The sequence below is a fragment of the Alexandromys fortis genome, unplaced genomic scaffold, assembly GCF_014885135.2.
Source record: "Alexandromys fortis isolate MF-2015 unplaced genomic scaffold, M_Fortis_MF-2015_v1.1 scaffold_200, whole genome shotgun sequence".
In the NCBI taxonomy this organism is placed as follows: domain Eukaryota; kingdom Metazoa; phylum Chordata; class Mammalia; order Rodentia; family Cricetidae; genus Alexandromys; species Alexandromys fortis.
In genome coordinates, this window is record NW_026068148.1 from 707,891 (window position 1) to 726,420 (window position 18,530).

General features: G+C 40.8%; 1 protein-coding gene and 1 pseudogene across 1 annotated transcript in view; one reads left to right on the forward strand and one right to left on the reverse strand.

The window, feature by feature from the left end:
- Trpc5 (transient receptor potential cation channel subfamily C member 5) overlaps nucleotides 1-18,530 on the forward strand; it is a 166,235-nt gene that overhangs the window by 6,885 nt on the left and 140,820 nt on the right. The window lies entirely within an intron of this gene.
- Nucleotides 13,162-14,788, reverse strand: LOC126491494 (elongation factor 1-alpha 1-like; annotated as a pseudogene).

Sequence of the window (18,530 nt, forward strand, 5' to 3'; positions counted from 1 at the left end):
GAAATAATTACACGGAAACTGTATTCTTTCAAACACTGCCTGGCCCGGCTAGGTCCAGTTTCTTATTGGCTAGCTCTTACATATTGTTCTAACCCATTTCTAATATTCTGTGTAGCCCATGAGCTGGCTTACCAGAGAGGATCTTAACCTGTGTCTGTCTGGAGTGGGAGCATCATGGCGACTCACTCACTCAGCTTCTTTTTTCCCAGCATTCTCTTCTGTTTACTCCACCTACCTAATTTTCTGTCCTATGAGGGCCGAGGCAGTTTCTTTATTATTAACCAATGAAATCAACAGATAAGATACAAGACCCACCTCCATCATGCTTACCCTCTCCATACTGAACCAGTGCACACAAGATAACGGGTGGTATATAAATATTTGCTGAGGGACATGAAGGATTTAAAGGTATCTTCCAGAAAAATCACAAGACTTTCTTTGAAACGGGACTTTTGGGGGTTTTGCAACCAATCACATTTAGTCACATAACTGTCTAGAGGAAGCGGAGAGCACAGGACAATTTCCTAGCTGGGTAGTGAGTGTAGACTGAATCCATGTTTGTTGGTCCCATTTCTCTCATCTTTTTGTCTGCTGTAGTAAATGCTGGGGATCTGCCAGTCAGGAAGGAAGGCACCATGTCAACTTATACTAACGTGCACGTCGTGACCTCTCCCTGTCAGAAGCGAAACTTAGCTCACAGAAGCAAACTGCTCATGGTGATAAAATGAGACATATGAAACCTAGGATAGGCGACTCGTGCAGCCGCAGTTTTGTTGGGACCTTTTGTCATGCACCGCCATAAATAATCGCTCCTTGGTCAATACCCCACTCTCATAAATAAACACTGTAGTTTAAACCGTACAGAACTTTCAACTCCATCTGCAAGTCTCCTCAGTAGCTTTGTCCTCTCCGCCCCAGGCCCAACAATGAACTTCTACTATTTCATTGTCTTCCGTTATTCCGAGAGTCACTATGATAGGTCATATATGAGTAACTCTACCAGGTTGCCACAGTGTTCGAGAACCCTATCTTTCTTCGAGACAAAAACAAGATTGGTTTACCTGGAAGCAATCGGGAATGTGAGCAAAGCAGGCCCCATTAAGGCCCTTGAGTTCAGTGGGGCAGACCATTTGCAGGAAGGCACCCCTCCACACACAATCTGAACAGCAACAGCAAACCTTTGGCACAGAGCACCACCGCCTGCTGCCCTTCGTCGCGCTGGAAAATAAGGCACAGCTGACTTCCATCAATACTGGGAAGATAAAGCAGAGCCATCTTCCGCATTAGTAGACATGGTCTTAAGTTCCAGGCTGGCAGCAAAATTCCCTCTGTAACTCCTTTACCCCATTCCCCCTTATGCTCCACTGTAGGAAGTTAAGGCCTACCAGGCCCAGAGGAGCCAACCTAGAGTCTGCCTGGTGCCTCATTGGCTAGGCATGATCAAGCCCTTTCATGGCACCTAGTAGGCCACAGCTTCCTACACTCCTCCCCCTACTCAGCTATATTAAAACTACTTTACAATAAAGATCAAAGGCCCAGCACAAATGGCTGTCGCTGGCTTCTAGTATCGGTACTCATACAGAGACCTGAATTTTCAACAGGAACCAAATCTTAAAAACTGTGGTATATTTTCCGGTAGACTATCCACACCCAAAAGATGTAGTGGGGGTACGTGTGTGAGTGTGTGTGTGTGTGTGTGTGTGTGTGTGTGTGTGGTGTGTATTGCTCCAGATTCTGACCCTTTTGGCCAACTTTTTAACCTACCACAGACCCACAGACTATTTCTTTGGGAGTAAAGTTTGACAATTTAGGGGCTTTGTGGTTTCTTTTCCTTTTTTTTTTTTTTTTTTTTTTTTTGCAGATAAACACTCTTAGAATTAGTCACAGAAAACAAAACTTAGGGACAACTAAACATCTGACGCCAGCCTACTTCTTATGTAGACTGCTTACTGCCTATTTCTTTGGGAGTAAAATTTGACAATTTAGGGGTTTTGTGATTTCTTTTACTTTTTTTTTCACAGATAAGCACTCTTAGAATTAGTCACAGAAAACAAAACTTAGGGACAACTAAACATCTGATGCCAGCCTACTACTTATGTAGACTGCTTACTGCCTTCCGGCCACTGACTTTGGGACCCCTTAAAGGAGCCTTATCAACAGGGAAGGCAGATTCAGCTACAGTTCAGAGAAGAGGCTGGTATTTGTGTGAATGTACAACACTAACTCTGAATAATTTGTTGTGATTATGGGAAACTTCTCAAAAGCCAGTTTCCTGAGCCTTGGTACATGCCTACAGTATTAGAACCTCAGGATTTTGGCCTGAATCCAACACCTTAACAATCTTGTCTCCACCAGTATCTAGATAAGATGTCTATATGGCTCTCTGTATTTATTCTCTATGGTTACCATTAAAAATTATCATAAACTGTATGGCTTAAAACAAAATAAATGTGTTGTTTCACAAGGAAAAGGGCAATAAGAAATGAAGGTAATAGTAAGGCTGATTCCTTCTTGGAAAAGTTTCTGATAAGATGTGTGGGTTGCCTACAATCCCTCCTGCTTTTTATATTTGTATTACTCCAGTCTCTGCCTCTACAGATGCAAAGTGCTCTTCCGTTGCCTTTCCTCTGTGTTCATCCCAATTGCCTTCTTCCTAAGTGGATGATCGCATCATTGTGTACAAATGCATCTACAAAGACCCATTTTCCAAATACAGTCACACTCAAGGCTACTATAATTTGAACATAGCATTAGGGATGCACAGTTCTCACTCTGTGAGAGATACTGGTTCAGATAAGTGGCTTTCATGGTTTTATAGCAGTAGAGCCATTCATAAAATCCCACTGAGACTAGAACCAACCAGAGCTTCCTTCATCTAACTGCAGATTGGAACCAAAACTTATATTCATTCACTCTCATTCTTGCTTTTCCTTAACCTTTGAGGTATCAGGACAACTTGAATACTGTCAGTGTAGAGGACAGAAAGCAGAGTTCAACTCACCATTCAATGCTAGCCAGTTCAATTCCATCAAGAATGACACTAATAACAGCTACCTGCTACCTAACCCAGAGGTCTGTTTTGAGGAAGAATTAAGATTGAAATATGTGAAAGACTTTGGGAAAACTCTGAATGTTAGACTGAAGTCAGTGATGACCATTTTCTGATTTATTGCTTTAGTTTACTTGCGCTTGTCATATGGTGTGAAAAGACAGATGGCCCGTGGCCCTGGTCACAAGGCACCGTGAGTACAGTATGTGGGAGGGTTCATAGGTCACCTCCCCCTGTCTGGCCTAGATGGCCACAATCTTCCTTCTGTTGCCAAAGAAGCTGCATGACCTCAAAGGCACTCTTCCTCTGTAACAAGAGTTTAAAGGTTTGTACAATGGATAAGTAGAGCTACCAGCAGTCCACCCAAGTAATTTTCTTTCTTGGTCACTTGCATCACTGCAGACATCCAGAAAGAGGCTAAGCCAACCTTTTCCCTGTGGCTTACCCCTCTGGGCTCTGCCATAATTACTCATTTGTCTGTGGCAGATGGCTCCAAATTAAAATTGGTCTCACAGATGAGCTACAGAGATTAAATCTCAACAGCACTGATAAGTGTTTGTGTTGAGGGTATAGAAAATCAGCAACAGGACACTGGTACCCACCCCCTGCTTCTATCTGGCTCTTGACCTCAGGATGAGATTTTACAGTATGGAGGACAGACACTGAGAACCTGCACAAAGTTTACTTGAACACAGGGAGAGGACCTAAAGATCTGAGACCATCAATTTAACTCACAGTGAGATAGAGCAGAAAGTAAAGGAGAGATTGTAAAAAAAAAAATCCCCTTCTATTTATAGACCATCTATGCTTTGGATTCAGCCCCTTTTAGATGTGTTTCCTTGGACAAGTCACTTTAGTGTCTCTATACCTCAGTCTTTTTGTCTGTGACTCAGAACAATGAGGGAATGGACTTTATAGAGTTATAGTAAGAGTGGAATGAAGTATGGAAGCATTTAACTAGGATGGTCCCTGGCATGACCTAAGCACCCACTATAACAGCTGGTAGTGCTCCTGCTCTGACTAGTTAAGTCATGCTAATGTCATCTGCAGGTTAATGACACCTATTTTCTCAAGTGAAACTGGGACAGGGCTCAATGTGCAAAGTGTCTCCTGTGCATGAGGAGGACCTGAGCTCTGATTCCCAGCACCCATCCATGTAAAAGTTGGATTTAGGAGCATGCATCTGTAACCCAGCACTGGGTGTAGACAAAGAGATAAGTGAATCCCCAAAGCTCACTCTCCAGCCAGCCTCACCAAATCAATGAACTCCAGGTTCAATAAGAGACTCTGCCTCAAAAAGTAAGGTGAATATCCACCAAGTAAGACGCCTAAAGTCAACCTCTGGTCGCCAAACATATGCACCCACATGCACACATGCACACCCATGAACAAGTTGAATACACTACACACAAGAAAAGGGCACACATGCATACACATTAAGTACACCTTGTACACAGTGGTTTAAACGTTCAATTTGAGGTGCTGGAAAGGTGGCTCAGCAGTTAAGAGCACTTACAGCTCTTGCATATGACCTGAGATTGGTTCCCAGCATCAACATCAAGTAACTTACAACTGCCTACCTATAATGCTAGCTTCAAGGATTCTGTTCTCTCTCTCTACCCCCCCTCTCTCTCTCACACACACACACACACATACACACACACAATAGCTCACTGGTAGAAGAGTTTTCTAAATGATCATTGCATTAAACTTTTGAAATAATAGTTTGCTATGACAAATTACCTGAAAAAGCAACTGACTTGATTTTGCTTCACAGTTTGGTACAGTCTATTAGAACAGGAAAATCATGGAACATGTGCTGAGCACAGCTGGTCATAATGCATCTGCACTCAAGCAGCAGAGAGAGATAAATTCACGTGCTTTTTAATTCAGTCCAGTATTTCTCGCAATGAAATAATGTTGTCAGTGTTTAGGGTGGGTTTTCTCACCTCAATTAGTTCTGTCTAGAAACTCCTTCACTCATTCTGTCACATGTAGTCATTATTAATCATCAGATAATATTAATATCTCAATCAATTGTGTTGCCTAAATTTCTCAGGGTTAGAGTAATGAATTTTTATCTTTTTATTAATCTGAATAACAGCTCATTTTATTATTTGCTTTCATTTCCATATTATTCCTCCAACAGTCTTACCTTTCTTCTATTCTCTTCTCCAGCCAATACCCTCTCCTCTTTCTGACCCCACAGTTCAATGTCTATGTACCATATTTTAGCACATTCAGCAACTTAATGAGACAAAATTAATACATAAAGCTTTATATATTTAATGGGTATGGCTTGGGATCTGGACATAGCGTACTAAACATAATAAATAAGCATAATAAACAACTCTATCACTTCAGAATGTTTCCTGTTGCCTCCCCTTTTCTGACTGTGTCCTGTTTTTATCTCCTGGCTTCCAAACATACCCTCTCAGCTAGATTTCTCTGACTACTATTTGTTCCTTGTATTCTGGTTCCTACTGATAAACTCAAACAAGATTAAGTTAGTGCGATGGACACAATGTTCTCTGTCTGATGCTTATGCCAGCTCCATAAAGTTCTCAGTAGAATGAAGAAATCCTGATTCACAGGAACTTCAATGAGTGACAGTTTCGTGCTTCACTCTGATCTCCAAGGACTGTTGTCATCAGTTAATTAGTGAAAAGGGATCATGAGCTCACTGAGATAATACTACTTTGAGGAGTGAGGTTTAGTCCTCATGGAGTCCTGGGGATTGAACTCATCATCAGACTTGCGTTCTGGGGCAACAAGTACAAAATAATAAAAAGAAAATATCAAAAAAAAAAAAAAAGCCGGGCGGTGGTGGTGCATGCCTTTAATCCCAGCACTCGGGAGGCAGAGGCAGGCGGATCTCTATGAGTTCGAGACCAGCCTGGTCTACAAGAGCTAGTTCCAGGACAGGTTCCAAAACCACAGAGAAACCCTGTCTCGAAAAAACCAAAAAAAAAAAAAAGAAAAAAAAAAGAAAGAAAAGAAAATATCACTGGATATGGTTGCACATGAGACGGAGGAATGAATATCAAAAATCAAAGTAAATTTGGAAACAGCCTGGGATACATGCGATCTTCTCTCCCCACAGCACAGAAGAGAGAAGGCAGGCTCATAGTTCCACTTAGTTGAGCAACTACTGGCATCAGATTGCTATTGAGTAAGGACAAATCAGTTTTCCTCAGTGAAGCGATACCTGGCATGTTGACCAAAACCCCAGGCAGGCCCCATACCCAGGTGTAGATGGAGCTGGGGCTGTGTTCCTGCCACCCAGCTCTCGGCCACCTGGCTAGCTTAGGCCCTAAAATAACAACACACAAACTGTATTCATATAAACACTGCTTGGCCCATTAGCTCCAGCCTCCTACTGGCCAACTCTCACATCCTTATCAACCCACCTCCATTAATGTGTGTAGCACCACGAGGTGGTGACCCAACAAGAAGATTCTAGCGTACATCCATCTTGGGCTGGAGCTTCATCACATCTACTCCGGAGAGGAGCGGCATGGCAATTGCCTCACTTCCTCCCAGAATTCTGTTCTGTTTTCTCCACCTACCTAATTTTCTGTCCTATCGAAGGGCCAAGGCAGTTTCTTTATTAACCAATGAGAGTAACATATAGACAGATCATCATTTCCTCCATCACCCAGGAGTAGTTGGCCACGCAAACTGAACTCAGTGCTTTCGAGGCTTTTGTTATTTGTTTTTAAAAAGAAGGCAGAGAGAAAGAGAGGAAAGAGAGATGGAGAAAGGGAAGGGTTTGAAGTTGGGTGGGTAGGGAGATGGAGAAAGAGAATGATCAAAATACAGTGTATGAAATTCTCAACTAATAAATAAAATATTGTTTTAGCATAAGTAAATATACAGAAAGAGCCATCTAAAACAAATAGAGTCAAATAATGGTATAATGTAAGGAAGAGGAAGTTGGTACAAATGACAGATCCCCTCTCTTTCTCTCTCCGCTTTCCCTTTCTCTCCATGGAAAATGGAGTGATGACTTTAAACTTTCTGAAGCTGGAGAGCACAAATTCGAAATTCCTTTCTGCTCTTCCAAGGCAGCTTTACAGATATTACCACCTAGCTCCACTGTCCATCTTAGGACTGTGGGTGGAACTCTGGCTTAGAAATTATGGACAGAGACACCCCACTGCCCTTATCATTAAATAGGCTTTATACTTCGGACACCAGACAGATAATATGTCTCCACCACATAATACCTTAGACCAACAGCCAAAGTCTCAAACACTGTGTGCTTTGTCTGCTCAAGCAAAACAAACATGTGTCACTTTTTTTTTATTTAATTTACTCAAGTTCTCCTTGCACACCGGGATTTCTTAACTATTTGATGCAAGATGCAAACCTTTTTCAGCTATTAGACTTCAGGGGCACTAGCACTCTTGTGTATATTCATTTGCTCATTTTTGAGTTTTAGTATAAAAGTAATATATGGTAGTATAGCAGTATATATAAATATTAGAAGGAAAATATTTCCTGTTTCCGATTCCCAAAAGTAACTCCCTAAAAGTCATGATTAAGAACAACATACGCAGGTCCTTCTAGATACTGTCAGTACTTATTTAAACAGAAAGACAGAGAGACTTTTTTTAAACAGATGCTTTACAATAAGATTTACCTCTAAGAACACATTTTTGCTTTCTCTGTTAGAATGTTTATCCATACTGCATTATTTCAACCAATATTGCCTTGGACAAGTGTGTCATGCTTATTTGCCTGATATTTCACTAAGTGAGCAGTTAGGTGGTTTCAAGTTTGGTTAAATTCTTTTTGTTTTCTAAACAATGCTGTGATGGATCTCCTTGTACAGACCTCTCTGAACAGCTGTGAAATTATTATCTATAAGGCAAATTCCTAGTAATGAGATTATAGATACATAGAACATATGCACCGTTTTGAATACCAACAGTCCCAAGGCATGACTGCTTCTTACATTTTTGTCATCATGGCTCAAAAAAGCATTAGAAACTACATTTCCAATCTGACAGTCAAAAAAAACCCACTATCTTATTATAATTTCATATTTGACTTTTTGAAGAGTTAATTTAAGGTCAAAAGAGGTGATTGGATCCCTCAGAACTAACGTGTGTTTGTAAGAAGCTCAGCTTCTTACTTGGGAGCTAGGATCAGAACTTCAGTCCTGTGATTGATTGTTCGGCGCTGAACCATCTCGCCAGCCCTACATTTGATTTTGTTATAAGCAAGATTTAACATATTTTAATATCATAAGCCATTTGTTTTATGCTTCTTTGAACATCTGATTATGTGTTTTATCCCTTTTTCTACTACAGTTGTCATATTTTCTACTTGTCTAAGTTCTTTTTATATTAGATGCATTAAGCTTACTAATTTTGTAAATCTGTTCACCTTGATTTATTAAAGATTGGGAACTTAAACCAAGTTCCACAGCATGTCTGGAGCAAAAAGCAAAGCTAATTATATTTTAGGACATGTAACTTTGCTGCATATAAATGTAAGACTATTTTAAATGACATTTAAAATATCTTAATATCTTTCTAGGATACAAGTATTCATGCATAATAGCTCATTTATTTTTAACTTGCCAGTTTAGTGCTTTAGCACCTTGTTTCAAAAGAAAGAAGGGGACCAACTAGGCCTGCATGCTCAGCCAAAAAGAAATAAAATGACACAGAAATGTATAGGTTAGTCTTTAGTATAAGAATGAGTTCTGACAAAATAGCATAGCAAAAATCTATTTCACTCATTGTTTTTCCTGTCTTCATTCGTAGTACAGTAGCTATTTCAAAAAAAAGAAAAGCTGAAAAGGGGTAGAAAATTTGAAGAAAAAAGGTTTTTCTTGGTATATTAAATAGTGGAGAAATTTATAAGTAAGAAAATCGTATAGACAGATCTATACAATTTCTCATTTCAGTTCTTCAGTCGTCTGCACTGATCACATGAAGATGATAATTTCCAAATTCCTTCTTTGTTTGATGTCATTCAGACATGCATCATCAAGGTTAAGAATGCTTAGCAATGTAACAGTTTCTATATTTAAAAAAAATCTGTCTTTTCCTGGTCCTCCAAGTTAAACACAGAAATCCAAAGATTCAAAACTAAGGTAGACATGATAAAAGGGGAGCATAACATTTAAAAAAAAATAGGAATGAATATGTTTGGAGGCTTAAACTGTAGTTCAGTGGAAAAGTCCATTCCTAGCATGTACAAATACTTGGGTTCCATCTCTAGTACTTCCTGATAAGATGTTTGGGGCATTAAGGTGGTATATCAACACGAGTATCCAAATGGACAGTCACGACAACCTGACTAATAGATAATAGGCCATAAACATTCTTGGTGATGCAGAGATGGAGATGTTTCCTCCAGTAGTCAGTCTTTGGCCTCAGCACACAACAGCTTTGACAAGCTTGAAGACAGGAAGCCTTCTCTAGACTGATGCTACAGGCAGCCTCAATGGCTTATTACTGTCATATTTTCATACTTTGCTTTGATAGGAGCTTTTGGAAATTTAGGAAATTCACAAGAGGAATAAATTGTGCTCCCTTGTTTGAAGGTAAAAACAGCAATTATAGAATATCTGAAAGGAACTCAAACAATATGGGAATGCATGACATGTTCACAAGAAAAATCTTTAGACTTGCAATCATTCAGGAGAGTCTAAGAATTTGACCACCACTCCCACTTATCTTTTTAATATATACTTATTGAAGACAATTTTCATTCACTATATTCTGCTCAGGGTTTCCTCTCACCCAACTCCTCCCAGATCATCCCCACCTCCCCGTCACCCAATCCCACGCCCTCTTGCTCTCTTTAGAGAAAAAAAGCAGATAAACAAACAAAAACAATGAAAAATTAAAAACAAAAAGCAAAAGAAACACACACAAAAAAAAACAAATAAAAACACAAAATCAGAAACCGTAATACACAAACAAAATGCCCAAACAAAGCAATATGAGACAAAAAGTCTACAGATTCACTACCATTTTATGTTGGCTATGTACTACTGAGCATGGGGATTGCCCTTAAGTGTGGTAGAGCCCAGTGGGACTCTATTGGAGAAACACAGTTTTTCCTTTGCAATTAGAAGGTCAATTGGAGATAGCATCTTGATTAGGGATGGGGGTTCATGTCCACTGCCTTCTCTTAATGCTGAAGCCCCACCTGGCTTCCACTTGTGCAGACCCTGTGCAACGTGTTGCAATCTCTGCAAATTCATATCAGCATCAGTCCTGTTGGGTCTGAAAGACATTTTGCTAAGCGTCATCCATCCCCCTGACTCTTCCATCTGCCTCTTTTTCCACATAGCTTCTTGAGGCCCAAGTCAGGTTCAATGAACACATGCCATTTAGGACTGAGTGCTCCAAAATATCTCATTCTCCATACACTGTGCAGTTGCGGTTCTTTGTGTTAGTTTCCATTTACTGCATGGAGAAGTTTTTCTGATGATGACTGAGCAAGACACTAATCAGAATGTTATTAGGAGTCTTTTTATTACTATAAATCCTTTAACAGAATAATAGCATTTGTTTTTGCCACTAGACCCATGGCTTATGTAGTCTCAGGTTCTTAGCCACCCAGGCAGTGTCAGGCATCATTTTCATCTTGTGGAGTGGGCCTTAAATCTAAGCAGAGACTGCTTGGTTACTCTCACAACCTTTGTGTTCCAATTTCACCAGCATATCATACAGACAGATCACAACTGTAGACTGCAGGTTTTTGTAGCTAGGTTGGTGTTTACCTTACTCCCCTGGTAACATGCAGAGTACCTTCCAGTACCAATTCAAATGTAAGAAAAGCAGTCATTCTGCTCAAAGCCAACCAAAGTTCTTCAGTGCTTAAGGAACCCTGCATGATTTGACCTGTTATCGTCTGATTTCATTTGCTAGCTCTTTATCTTTCTCAACCAACTCTAGCCATTCTCACTTCCTTGAGTTCTTGTTTTATTTAGGTGCTATAGATGGAACCTAGAGCCTTATATATTATAGGTAAACGCTCCACCTGTAAACTATATCCAGAGGACATTGATGGATCATTTTTGTTGTTTTTATTGTTATTGTTGCTGCTGATTTGTAATTCTAAGAATGGAAAACAGGGCTACTTCCATGCTAGGAAGATCCTCTACCATTGAGCTTCTCACTCACTCACCACACTCAATTGTTTCAAGAACTGTGTAGCTCAAGTGTGTTTGGTTAAGTGATTCTCATCTAGGTAGCTGCAAGGCTAGCTCTTCATTGTCCTTTAGATTTGCATTCCAATAACAATTTATGAGACAGACACCCCTTTTTCTTCCTACCATCATGCTATTCTTCAGGACTCTTCTTGGCATTATCATCACCTGACAGACATATATGTGCTGCCTCTGTCACCTTCTATTAAAGGGACTTTATTTCTTGTTTTCACTTGTGAGCTTCCAGTGCCTACAGTAGTTTTCAGAACATGGTAGGCTTTCCGTAAATAATTTCTGAATGAATAGAGAAGAAATAGTAGTAGAATGCTAGACCTAGAAATACTGTCTTATTCATCTCTTAATTTTATTGTGAAAGTGACAAATAAAAAGTTATCTGTCAAGGTTCAATGTGCAACTTCTATAGCAGAGCGAAGAAACACAAAACGTCTGACTTTGAATTGATTATTATATCCAGGACACCGAAATTAAATTATTCTACTATTAAATCCATTCTGAACGAAGTCTATAGCATCCTCCTCACCACTGTGAGTTATGTTCCTTGTATCTAACCTAAATCCTACATCTTTTTTACATGTTATTTTATGTGTATGGATGTTTTTCCTGATGAATGTGCACTACAGGCATGCACTGTCCATAGGGGCCAGGAGAGGGAGACGGAGCCCCTGGGACTGGAGTTAAAGACAGTTGTGAGTCATAAGTAGCTCTTCGATAAGAGGACCAGATTCTCTAAGAGCAGTGAGTGTTCTTAGCCACTAAGCCATTCCTCCAGCTCCAAATCCAACATTGTACAAACTAAAACATATTCTCTAGTTCAGTTCTTGGAGGGGCACTCTAAATATTTACAAACAGTATTTTTTATACTTTCTCTAAATAAAACTGAAAGTAAGATTTTTGTCTCCATGGTGCCCTAAAAGATATCAACATCATAAAATACATCTGTAATTCCATGACAGGGGTCTAGGAGCATATGATTAGAAGGGCGTGTAAGTGAAAATATCACTGATTCCACAGCAGTGACATCTGGGCAGAAGACTACTAAAAGCATGTACTCTAATAAGGAAACACATTTGTAAAGTTTAAAAGCCAAGTCCATTAAGTTTGCAGTCAGCTTCTCCTGGCATTTAATTAGAGTTCTTCACTTATTATGCAGAAGTATTCGTAGTTCAGATTGTTTGCTAACCAGGTAGCCTTCCTTCCACTGAAAATAGTAAGGGAGTACCTAGTGGAGAGCCCTGGCTTCACCTTGGTGTCTTTATCTTTCTGGCTTCCCTGCCTAAAGAATGATTTTTCTCCTCATTAAATATCTTACTAAAGTCAGAGGGTCATTATTTCTATTTGTAAACCAGGGAGTGGTACAAGGTAAGCATGCAGTTTCTAGTGTCGATAGTAAGGTCTTCTGGGTAATTGCTTGTCTGATCAGGGGAAAGACATTTGTGGATCCTGGAACTTAGTAGGAAGAAAATGAGTGAAGCTAAACTTTAGTGAAAGTTGTTATTTGGCTATTGCTACTGCTGTTTTACTTAAACAATCCAGGAGCAATGCTGAATGAAAGGATTCCTCTGCTGGAGTCATTCCTAGCCAATTCATTTATCTTCAAGATTAGAGGATACATCAGGCAGAAGTGGATGGCCTGATAAAATCCAGAACTAGCACTCAGTGCTAAGTTCTTTCCCTTCAACCTGGCTGAAATAGTTTTTCACAGACACTTGAGCATTGCAGCCCATGGACTGAGAAGCTAAGCTTGAAGCCACCCTAATGCCTAGAGGCAATGAATGTCAAGATAGGAAAGCTTTTTTTTTTTTTTCTCATTAAACTTGTTTTAATGGTTCTCAAAATTCTGTGACAGATTTTTGGTCAAGTTGTTTCCATTAAAAAGTACTGATATTGAAAACTAATAACTTAAAACTGCCACACCAAAAAAAAATGGTCCGCAAAACCTTCTCCTTTCCTTCTGAAGGTTTTACGATGCATTGTTATCATTAACCAGTCTTTCACTATTAAACTTAAATGGCCAATTGAGACAAACAGTTCTGAGACCGTCCTTCCACCACTGATTAAGACTGGGGTGGCAGGTGTTAGGGATAATATTCACTTAGCCTTCTGAGCTTTCTGGGCTGACTTGGTGACCTTGCCAGCTCCAGCAGCCTTCTTGTCCACAGCTTTGATGACACCCACAGCAACTGTCTGCCTCATGTCATGAACAGCAAAACGACCCAGTGGAGGATAGAGAAGCTCTCGACACACATGGGCTTGCCAGGAACCATATCAACAATGGCTGCATCACCAGATTTCAAGAATTTCAGGCCATCTTCCAGCTTATTGCCAGAACGACGATCAATCTTTTCTTTAAGCTCAGCAAACTTGCATGCTATGTGAGCTGTGTGACAATCTAGTACAGGAGCATAGCCAGCACTAATTTGGCCTGGGTGGTTCAGGATAATCACCTGAGCAGTGAAGCCAGCAGCTTCCATTGGTGGGTCATTTTTGCTGTCACCAGCAACGTTGCCACGTCTAACATCTTTGCCAGACACGTTCTTCACATTGAAGCCCACGTTGTCCCCAGGAAGAGCTTCACTCAAAGCTTCATGGTGCATTTCAACAGATTTTACTTCTGTTGTCACACTGACTGGAGCAAAGGTCACCACCATGCCAGGTTTCAAAACACCGGTCTCCACTCAGCCCACAGGGACAGTCCCAATGCCACCAATTTTATAGACATCCTGGAGGGGCAGTCGCAGAGGCTTGTCAGTTGGACGAGTTGGTGGCAGGATACAATCCAAAGCTTCCAACAGGGTGGTCCCACTGGAACTACCATCTTTGCGAGTGACTTTCCATCCCTTGAACCAAGGCATATTAGCACTTGGCTCCAGCGTGTTGTCACCATTCGAACCAGAAATTGGCACAAATGCTACCGTGTCAGGGTTGTAGCCAATTTTCTTAATGTAGGTGCTGACTTCCTTAACAATTTCCTCGTATCTCTTCTGGCTGTAGGGTAGCTCGGTGGAATCCATTTTGTTGACACCAACAATTAGCTGTTTCACACCCAGGGTGTAAGCCAGAAGTGCATGCTCACGGTTCTGCCCATTCTTGGAAATACCAGCTTCGAATTCACCAACACCAGCAGCAACAATCAGGACAACACAGTCAGCCTGTGATGTGTCTGTAATCATGTTTTTGATGAAGTCTCTGTGTCCTGGGGCATCAACGATAGTAACATAGTACTTGCTGGTCTCAGACTTCCACAGGGAGATGTCAATAGTGATACCACGCTCACGCTCAGCTTTCAGTTTGTCCAAGACCCAGGCATACTTGAAGGAGCCTTCTCCCATCTCGGCAGCCTCCTTCTCAAACTTCTCGATGGTTCGTTTGTCGATTCCACCACACTTGTAGATCAGGTGGCCGGTTGTAGTGGACTTGCCGGAATCGACGTGTCCGATGACGACGATGTTGATGTGAGTCTTTTCCTTTCCCATTTTGGCTTTGAATTAGCGGTGGTTTTCACAACACCTGCGTTCTGACGGCAAACCCGTTGTGAAAAAGCAAGATAGGAAAGCTTTATCACTATTTAGGGAAGTATACTAAGTGGCTTGACTTTATTCTAGAAATTCACGATTACAAAGCACTCTAGATTTAACTTTGGCAAGCTTCTTATTGAAGGTGGATACAACACTGATGAAGTAATGCAGTAGCACCTAGTTCTTGGTAGAGCTACCATTTCCTCTACCTCTCCATTTCCTATTTGGCCACTTCATTAGCCTGACTTCTCACCTAGCACAAGTCAGAAACCATAACATTATTTCTAAGGACTGACCAGATATTTGTAGTGATCAGAAACTTCCTTTTTTTTGAAATTTTATTGATTTCTATTGAGCTCTACATTTTTCTCTGCTCCCCTCCCTACCTCTACCCTCCCCTTCAACCCTCTCCCAAGGTCCCCATGCTCCCAATTTACTCAGGAGACCTTGTCTTTTTCTACTTTCCATGTACATTGGATCTATATACATCTCTTTTAGGGTCCTCATTGTTGTCTATTGCTGGGAGCCGATTTGAGTGGCTGCCATTACAAGATGGCATTTGGCCCCAGCCTCGCTTGATACCATAATAAAGGTTGCAGTTCTTCCACCAGAAAATAGGATGAGTTGTTGTGATCTAGCTGCCCACACTTCCCCTGACTGGCAGGGGAACTTCCTTGTGGTCTGTAATTGACAGGGATGTTCCCCTGCTTTCTTTCTGGCCAGTGGGTCTCCAGAAAAGCAGTTAAAGTATCAAAGTATCAAAGGTTGCTAGGCGGATTCCCTATATAAGCAGCTGCAAATCAGAGCTCAGGGCCCCTTGCTTTCTGCTCTCCCTATAACCAAGAGGCTCCAATAAAGCGTGATTTGGGAAGAATCCTCGTCTGGTGGCTGTTCCTTCCTGCTGGTCAGGGAGTTCGCCGCAGTCTATGTTCTCTGAAATTGTGATTTGTAGGCTGGTTTTCTTTGCTTTATGTTTAAAAACCACTTATGAGTGAGTACATATGATAATTGTCTGTCTGAGTCTGGGTTACCTCACTCAAAATGATGTTTTCCAGCTCCATCCATTTTCCTGCAAAATTCAAGATGTTATTTTTCTACTGTGTAGTACTCCATTTTCCTTATCCATTATTCAGTTAAGGGCCATTTAGGTTGTTTCCAGGTTCTGGCTATGACAAACAATGTTGCTATGAATGATTGAGCATCCTGTGGATATATATACAAAAGTGGTATTACTGGGTCTTGAGGAAAGTTGTTTCCTAATTTTCTGAGAAATTGCCACACTGACATCCAAAGGGGTTGTACCAGCTTGCATTCCCACCAGCAATGCAGAAGTGTTCCCTTTTCCCCATAACCTCTCCAGCATAAGTTGTCATCAGTGTTTTTGATCTTGGCCATTTTTACGGGTGTAAGATGGAATCTCAGAGTTGTCTTGATTTGCATTTCTCTGATAACTAAAGATTTCTTGAATTCTTTGTATAATTTGGAGATCAGACCTCTGTCTAATGTAGGGTTGGTGAAGAACTTTTCCCATTCTGTAGGCTGTTGTTTTGTCTTTTGACCATGTCCTTTGTTTTACATAAAGAAACTTCCTTTTCTTTTCTCCTCCTTTCCTTCTCCTCCTTATTCTTACCTCTGTCCCTCTGCTTTTCTTCTAAGACAGAGTTTCTCTAGCTAGCCCAGGCTAATCTTGAACCTGCAATCCTCCTGCCTGCTTCTGTGTTCTAAGTACTGTGATTACAGGCATGCATCAATATATCTGCTAAGAAAACATTCCTTTAAAAGAGTTTTATAATGGCAGAGGGTGGAGTCTGAGGGTGTTGAATTTGATGGGAAAAAATGAAGTGTGCTTGTTCATACAAGTTCAAAAGGATAATCTCACAATGGAGAAGAAACTGAGGAACGTGTCATAAGAGGCAGTGGTAAACAGGTAGGAATGTCATTAAAAAGGGTTAATCATCTACTATAAGATAAGACCATGTCATCTCTGAAGACTCCTCAAACCGATTTTGCAATGTGTTTATCAGCTGTCACACATGACCATGATGAGCAAACTCGGGTGGTGCTTCTGTGTTTGCTCCTGCAATTCTTAGGGAGCAAGAAGCAAATTACTCAACCTCGCTATACCTTCACCTCTTCCCATTGAAAAGTTGAAAGATAGTGCTAAATGATCTCAAAAAAATGCTATGAGAACAGGAGCAGAACTCCACATTACTCTAAGTGTATTTGATAAACCCCCAATAAAGAGGTCTGACTGGCATAACTGGCTTAGTAAAAGAGCAAGAGGGCAAAGCCACATTAAATAAAAAACCTTCTTGGGAGTTCACTAAAATCCTATACACAGAACCTCTAGCATTCTAGGGAATGTCTGTTTGTTGGTAGTATACTTAATTACAGAATCATTAGGATTTAATGAAAACAGTGGCAGTCTATTCTTTATAAACAGAAATAATTTTAAAGATTTGTGGTAAATAAGAATGAAGCCTAAATCCATTAGGGAAAATTAAAACTACAAGCGTTTCTGTAGGAGGAAGTGCAACCTCAAGTGTTAAAAGCTTAATGCAAGTCTACTGCATAAAAATCAGCATTGAGAGCACTTAGAAAAAGGAATACTAGTAGGGAAAAGGGGGAAAATGAGAGAGGAGATAAAACAAGTTAATGAAACATGAATAGAAGCCCTCAAGTGCGTTTTTAGAAACAGGATTAACAGGGAGGGACAGGAACCTCACCAGGAATGAAACCCTAGATACAATAGAAAGCAACCTAGAGCTGGAATAAAAAAAAAATCTGCAATTCAAATCCCCTGATTTTAAATGGCTTAATCCAGCTGCTACTCCACAAGCCCCAGATTCAGAAAGACAAGTAAATCAAACACAGGTAAGACCTGCAGGCTTTCAGAACTGTTCGCCCTGAAAAGCCAGCGTCAGGAAGGGACTTTGTTCACACAATGTACCTGCTGACATGAGAAGATAATATGCCAATGGAAGGTTTATCTTTTTTTATCAAGTGATCAGCAGAATCTCAGACTTTCTTAGTAGTGGATCTTGAAATGATTAACTTTACTGGCTTCTGGTGTATGGAGCTGGGGCCCTTCTATCCAATGCTTGCAAAGCTGCCCCATTTTGCAACGGCCAGCAAAACGGGTAGTTATTTCAGCAGCTGCTGCTGCAAACCATAGGGCTACAAACACCTTGCCTTCTGGGAAGATTCATCAGAGGATTTTCTCCTTTAACAGCATTTTTCTACGTGTAGACCCTGTCCATTCACAATGAGAACCTGCAGAAGAGACAGGCTAAGCTGTCAGTGTGCGCATGCTCGGGCAGTGCCCGCCCCACTTCTCTGCCTTAGCTGCTTCCATAGCAAGAGGAAGCCCTTCTCTCTCATACATTCATATGTGCTGTCGTGGCCTTTGTGTAAGATATGTTGAAAATGGTATGAACTGAAAAATCTCCAACTTTTGCCTACCCACAACCCAAAAACTTCATTTGAAGAAATTAAACTGGGTGAGTTCAAGACCAAGCTGGCTAACTTGGCAAGACTGTGTCGGGGTTGGGAACTCGACTCAGTGCCCTGGCTCTCCCACTCCACCCCCACCACACACACAACAAAAGATCAAAACTGGGCTGGGGTTATCGTTCTGCAGTGGGTATCTGCCTAACATTCCCAAGACCCTGACTTCCAGACTCAGGATCAGGAATAAAAGAGAGGAGAGTAAAAAGGGAGGGAAAGAAGAGATAAAGGAATGGAGAAGGGATTGAATTCTTACAGA